Raw genomic sequence first — 7,930 nt, 5'->3', positions numbered from 1 at the left:
TAGACAAAATTATTTATTATTTAGGTAAATTAGAGGAATGGCCAAGACAACTACAACTTCATAAGTGTAAAAAAATGCACTTGGGTCACAAAAATCAAAAGCAAGAATGCAAAAATAATGTCAATGATGTTGACTACTGTAGAGGAAAGGGACCTGGAAGTCATTATTTCAGATGATCTAAAATTAGGCAAGCAATGTAACAAAGCAATGGGGAAAGCCAGCAGGATGCATATGGAGATGTATTACAGTAGCAGCAGAAAGAGAGAGGTAGTGATGTCCCTTTATAGATAATTAGTGAAACCTGACCTAGAATACTGTGTTCAATTCTTGAGACCATATGTCCGGAAACACGTAAATGAATTGGAGATTGTGTAAAGAAGGGCTACTAAAATGGGGCATGGTCTACAACATAACACTTCTGAGGAAAGACGAAAGGACCTTAATATATACAGCTTAGAAAAGAGAAGTGAGAAAGGGATTTTATTGACACTTTCAAATACATAAAAGGTGGTGTTTGTTTGCGGAATTGTCTCCCCACTGAGGTAGTAGAGGCTAATACAATAAAGGAACTAAAAAATATGCTTGGAATAGACATAAAGCTACCCTAAATATAAAATAAAGCTCAGGATCAAGTATTGTCTGAGGTTTTACAGCAAATAGGAAAATGGGAAGACTAAATGGGCCGTCAAACTCTGTTCTATATAGATAATGACTGACTATCCTGTCTTCTTGTCTCGTATGATCACCTGTGAGTGTCATGTGGAGACATGGAAAGTGCACTTCATTTCTAACTGTATGTATTTAAAGGATCCAATGGCACCACTCTGATTTTGCCCCATTATTCCATTGGAGATATATATTTAAGAATTTCGAGCACTGTTTGAGTTGAGTTCAAAGATTAAAGTGGCACTCCTGGTGTGTTTCTTTTTTGGTTTTAATAGGTTGAAGCAAGGATTGTCCAGAGCTTAACCTGCATTCATTTAAACTCTGGGGGCCCCCTGTTTCCTAAGATACTTACCTTGGAGGGGGGTGCTGGTAGCAGACCAGACAGTGCTAGTTGAGGCTACCGAAATGGCCGCTTTAAATGCCCCGCAATAGGAAGCTGTTACGTCATCCCTGGTGGCTTCCTATTAACCCATGTGATGCAGAACATTTCAATTTCGCAGAAGTACTAGCACCCCCTTCCAATGTATCTTGGGAAGCACGGGGTCCCCAGAACTGAAATCAACGCAGTTCAGCCCCAGAGTGTAACGTACATGCTTGCCACAAACTGGTCCCGGACCGCGGGGCTGAGGTGGGGATGCATAAACACCGACCTTAGGCCACAGAGTCAGGTCCGGAGTGCGGATTCCATAATCAGACATAGCCAGGTCAGGATTGGAGAAGGTAGGGTTAACGTTATCCAGGCAGGGGTCAAGGCAGGCGGCACAGGAGCGGTGATCGACGAAACAAGCCGAGGTCATCAACAGGAAATCTTGGGTGAAGGTACTTCAGGGATAGGAACAGGAACTGGAAATCCGGTGCTTCAGCACAGAACGGCACCCCCTAGCAGGGTACAGCCGAGAGTGGTGGAGACCACTGGGAACAGGAACTGCCAACAGGAAGGCCACAGGAACCAGGGGTGCAGACACACCACAGGAAACACTGGGGACACCAGCGTAGCCGCTTCAGCGCGGTGGAGAAGTCTGCCAGGAACAAGGAAAGCAGCGCCGGGGCTGCTAAGCAAGAAGGCCTTGGGATGTAGGGGACTGAAAGCAGTATACCAGGCACAAGGAGGCCTAGCAGGCCAAACAGGGAGTCTGTGACAAGCACAGTCACTTGCAACTTGGATTGCAAAGTCTATGTCCAGCCACTTCCTGAGGGCGGGGCAGGAACTAAATAGCACAGGAGGCCAATCAGGCCAGAGCGGCACAGGAGGCAGCAGGAGGAGTGATTGCAGAAGCAGGGAATAGTTTGTCTGGAACCTGCAAAGCTCCGTATGGATGGGCTCCAGCCAAACCCAGGAGTGGATTCCTGACATTACCCCCCCTTCACGCGAGACCTCCGGACGAGCAGAGATAGGGTCCCACAGAGGTCTGGGCGACATGGAATTATTTCTGAACTTTCTGGGTATAGTTGTAGATCTACGCCGAGGGCGTTTGTCAATGAGCGCCTTTTTCAAACGGAAAAGTAGTGGCACTGCAATCAATAGGGGGTCAGCACCCCTAGGTAAGTGAGGTTTAGAGATCAGGTCCGCTGTCTGGGCATCTACATAGAACGCAGTAGGCACGAAGGAAAAAGCAGAGAGAAGCATGCCCGTGCCCAGAGTGAGCACAAAAAACAGGGACGGGCACCTCAGGCAAGGCAAGGAAGTCCAATAGGAGCGTTGCAGTCTTTGACGATGACAACGTGAAATCCAGAGAGAACACATGAGGTAGTACAGAAAGTTCCATGAGGGATAATCCTACATTTGCAGTAGCAGTCATGCAGTCAGAAACGGGTACCTCAAATACTGTGGAGGAGTCACTGGGAAACAGTATTGCCTGAGGAGTGGGAATCCCAGATTCAGAGGTAACATGAGGTACTGTGGGGGGGATAGGGAGGGAAGGATGATGCTTTACTGTGAGAATCTTAGGATCATCCATGGTTATAACAGGACGTGCAGAAGAGTCAGTGAGAAGTCTGTTTGTTCCAGAAATGCATGGCTGAGTGACAGCAGCGGCTACCCTAGACAGAGCACGGGGAATCGAAAAAGGTACACCGGTCACTGAAGTGAGTCCTTGAGAAGCAGCAAGAGCCAAACTAGGTATTTTGATTGAGTCAGAAGGCATTGCGCTAGCCTCTGAAGTGGATATCTGTGAAACAGCAAGGGCCAGAGTAGATGCGTCAGTAGAATCAGAGGAAGTTGCGCTTGTCTCTGAAGGGAAAAATTGGGGAACAACAATAGGCATAACAGAACCTGGGGGTATCTTCATGGCAGGAACCTTAGAAACAGGGGTAGGTGCATTTAACCATGCGGGTACATCAGGAAAAATACCTCTTACAGCAGGAGTTTTTGTGACGGGTAAATCACATGGTACAGGAGAGGCAGAGGGAGGAAAACATGTTTTTTCATCAGCAGCTTTGGAACTTTCACAAATTAACTCAGGAACTGCTGGAAAATCCTGGGATGCAGTAACAGGGAACTGAGAATTTGCAAAGGAATCAGAGACAGAAAGGCTGATCTCTGAAGTGGTAGATTGAGAAACAGCAAAAGGAGAGACAAATGCTGTGGGGGGTTCTAAAGAAACAGGCTTGGATTCAAAGGTAGAAATCTTAAATGTCTGAGGGGCAGCAGTGATTACACTTTCTCCTGAAAAGGGTTTAGAGAAAAGTGCACTGATCTCTGAAATGGGCGTGTGAGAGTTACTGATATGTACTACAACATGATTACAAAACTTTGACAAAGATAACTGAACAAGAAACTGGAGCTTTAGATGCAATGGCAGAAAACTCAGACATATCACATACTACAGGGGAATCAGAGAAAGGGAAGGCTGCTATTACATCAGGGGTTTTAACGGTGGTACAGGTTAACACAGGAGGTGCTGGAGAATCATTAGATGCAATAACAGGAATTTGGCACTTTGCAGGGAAAGGAGAAAAATGAAACTTTGAGTTGGAAACCTGAACTGTCAATGCAGGAAGGGAAGGCTCTAATGAAAGAAATTTAGAGACACAGGCAGGGATTTCAACTTTCTGAGAAACTGGAAGGGTAACACTAGATGCTGCAAGAGAGTCAGAAAAAGGGGGTTCAGTAGGGCGATTTTCAGCGCTGATAGACTGACAGGGCAGCGTAGCTGGCCCGAGGGCGATCCATCTGTCCCACGCTCTGGCATGAGTGTAAACCATCTTCCAGACTGGGTCATTTTTTCCCACAGGGTCAGGTTTTCAGGCCGGGACAGGTTTTTAGACAGGGACCAGTTCTCAGAAAGGGGCAGTTTTTCAGACTGGGACAGGTTTTCAGACTGGGACCAGTTTTCACAGAGGGCCAGATTTTCAGAGGGGAACCGGCCTAACCCCACCTCAGCGGGGTCCGAGTTTGTGGGGCTGGACATACTGTAACGTACGTGCTTGCCACAAACTGGTACCGGACCGCGGGGCTGAGGTGGGGATGCATAAACACCGACCTTAGGCCACAGAGTCAAGTCCGGAGTGCGGATTCCATAATCAGACATAGCCAGGTCAGGATTGGAGAAGGTAGGGTTAACGTTATCCAGGCAGGGGTCAAGGCAGGCGGCACAGGGGCGGTGATCGAGGAAACAAGCTGAGGTCATCAACAGGAAATCTTGGGTGAAGGTACTTCAGGGATAGGAACAGGGACTGGAAATCCGGTGCTTCAGCACAGAACGGCACCCCCTAGCCGGGTACAGCCGAGAGTGGTGGAGACCACTGGGAACAGGAACTGCAGAATCCAGTGCTACAGCACAGAATGACACCCCATAGCCGGGTACAGCCGAGAGTGGTGGAGACCACTGGGAACAGGAACTGCCAACAGGAAGGCCACAGGAACCAGGGGTGCAGACACGCCACAGGAAACACTGGGGACACCAGCGTAGCCGCTTCAGCACGGCGGCGAAGTCTGCCAGGAACAAGGAAAGCAGCGCCGGGCCTGCTAAGCAACAAGGCCTTGGGATGCAGGGGATTGGAAGCAGGATACCAGGCACAAGGAGGCTCAGCAGGCCAAACAGGGAGTCTATAACAAGCACAGTCACTTGCAACTTGGATTGCAAAGTCTATGTCCAGCCACTTCCTGAGGGCGGGGCAGGAACTAAATACTGTAGCACAGGAGGCCAATCAGGCCAGAGCTGCACAGGAGGCAGCAGGAGGCAGGTGATTGCAGAAGCAGGGAATAGTTTGTCTGGAACCTGCAAAGCTCCAGATGGATGGGCTCCAGCCAAACCCAGGAGTGGATTCCTGACACAGAGACCCCCTGCTTCAAACCTATTTTTTTGTTTAAACACAACAACAAAAAAGGGTCGCTCCTTTAAGTGTAGAGTTAAAACCAGAAGTAGTTTAAACAAAGAAAGATTGAAACAAGGTAGTTAGATTAGAGATCTCATTTGTAATTACCACTTGTTACTCCGTTGTTACATATATGTATTCTCCATTGCAGAGTTTATATGTAGCATAAGTGGGAGCAGGATTGACAATGCAACTCATTGTCTATCTTGTCACATTTCTGCTCACTTGGAGTAGCTGCTTCTGGGTCTATACTGTAACTCCGTGGGAAATGTGAGTAGGTGTTCTCTTTCAAGTCTCAGATTGTTGATTTTAAGAGGCAACTTGCAACATTGAGGGACCGTGACAATCTTTAAAGGGATTTATTGCTCACTGAACAGGCCTTGGCTGGGACTAGTGGTGCGGAGGATGGAGATGTGACAGAGGAGCGGGATTAATAGTTGCAGGGGAAGTTGTAGGCAGCTGATTAACAGTTAGCAGGGGAAGGGGAAGAGGCATGCCAGTTCTGAGCTGACCCATCCCAAACGATTTGCCAGGTTGAGTGAAGATATTGGTGAACCAACTAGTAAAGAGGCAATACTGGACCTAGTAATATCAAACAATGTAGTAGCAATAACAAATATTCAAGTGAGGGAACATTTGGGAAACAGTGATCATATCATAGTTGCATTTGAAATAATTTATCGAAAACAGTGCTAGATGGGATCAAGAAAGATCTGAGCTCCAGATCCACAACGCTTTGTTAACACAGGGCTCAAAATTGTCCATTATCAAAATTGATAACAGACCTTAGGTTCCCTGAGTGTAATCCACAAAGCCAATTTTATACAAAACCAAAAGCCTTTAATGATCTCATTAGCAAAGGCTTAACAGTCCCTATTCTGTAGCACGTATATTTGCATTAAACGTGTAACACATCTTCCCCCCCCCCCCCAAGTCAACAGAAGAGAGCACACCAAAGTGATTAAATGTCAGTCTTCAGATGTTGCTCAGTGTCTCTTTACCTTGTTCTCAGGGTGCTGGCATTCATGTAGGGCTGGTATAGTAAGCAATAAGAGAAAGGGCATCAGGAACTTTCTTTAACTTTATTCACAGGAATGCCTACAAACTTCTTCATTTGAGTGCACATGCAGCATCCCCTACAGAGACATCTATTTCACTTGTACTGTAAAGTAGCACTCCATAACTTGAATGATGGCTGTTTCCACCTCACTGGAATCCCTATGCAGGGTGTTCCCTTGCATGAAGCATTCACCTCATCACCTCTGAATTTAGCATTAGCATTTAGTAGCATAACATAATGACATCACTAGGCACCTTCTACAAGGTGGGTGTCAAGGACTCTTTGGTGGCAGGTGTGGGATGCCCCTCAGTGGCTAGAACAGCAGGCAGAAGCAAATACGTAATGACCACAGGCTGGGGTACATGGCAGGTGGCAAGGTAGAGTTGGCGGTTTCACAGGCAGAGGTCAGAGGCAGACAGCAAATAGGCATCATTGGGGTCACAGGCAGAGGTTGTCAGTGAGGAGGCAGGAACAGGACAGGAACACAGGGACAGGACTGGGCCTCAGGGAGAGCACAAGAAAAGGACTGGGGTGCAGGAACAGGGCTGGGATGCAGAAACAGGACTGGGATGCAGGACCAGGACTGGGACACGGAACAGAACTGGACAAGACGACTACAGGCAAGGACCTTTAATTATAAATTAACAAAGGCAAAGACTAAAACATGAACTATAAAGGCAGGGAAAAGACAGAAGACAGGAACTAATAGAACCAAGAGGAAGCAGCAGAGGTAAATTCCAGAGAAGACAGGAGCAGCAGCACACCCGGTGGACAAGCAAGGAAACTGTGAATAGAGTGAGAGAGAAAGTAAATATGTCAGGGATGTTCTATAGCTAGGTTCTGCCTAGTCATCCAACTCCATTTGATGGATATAGGCTTTACACTGTAGCTATACCTACAGTTAACCCTCTAAGGCCCTTAAGTAAGTAGTATTTCCGCAGGGGTGCTACACATGTTAGCGCAGATACACGCGTTACCAATTATTAATGTAAATAAGTGTTAAACCTTTTTGACACATGCGCAATGGCAATTATATCAGGCTTGTCAACTACAGAACAACCCGCACATGTGCATTAACATCTAATACCACTCATGCATAATATATATGAGCATACATGCCTGTTACGATGTCAAACGCGCATGTGTGTTACATCAGAAACAATTGAAAATTAAAAAAAATATATAAGTAGTTGTTCATTAATGGTCGTTACTCAGATTACAGAACTATGTTAATTAGGCAACATTTCCCAGGCTGCATCTAGTGTTTCCTCAGTCAGCAATTTACTGAGAAGGAATTAGATATTCTAATAGTGTACCATTATGCCAAACAGTTTGGGGATTTGTGCTATAAAATGAGCACAGCAGAAAAAAACTGAATTTAGAGGGACATCCACACATCAATTAATGCTCTGGGCCATACAGTGAGGACCACAGACATGCGTTGGGCTGACAGCAAGAGCAAATAAAAAAAAAGAAACTGTCAGACCATGCCAAGTCAGCATGGAGGACTGGAGGGGGACCACCAGCTGAGCTGCACCGCATTGCCTATGAGCAGAGATGCCTTTATCCCCAGTGCAGCTGGTCGAACTGCCCAACACCAGCGACACTGACCTGCAGGAAGAAGAAGCTGGTAAGTAATTTCCGATGAATTATGAATATTAATGTAAATATAATAATTTCCTAATTATACACTACACATATATTATTCAGGTCACTCCATGACCATATCTATGTAGCCAGGCTGGTTTCCTTGGCTATTAAGTTTGCCCTCCCTGGCAGTAAGTCCTGGTAAGAGCAGGCCTGCCAGGAGTTATCATGGGTTTTTCCCACTCACAGTAGCTTCTTGAGTGACGGGGGAGGCGGTGGGACTAGGCCTGTGTGTGTCCA

Source organism: Ascaphus truei, chromosome 1 (genome assembly GCF_040206685.1).
Source record: "Ascaphus truei isolate aAscTru1 chromosome 1, aAscTru1.hap1, whole genome shotgun sequence".
In the NCBI taxonomy this organism is placed as follows: Eukaryota; Metazoa; Chordata; class Amphibia; order Anura; family Ascaphidae; genus Ascaphus; species Ascaphus truei.
Note: the sequence above shows the minus strand (reverse complement) of the source record.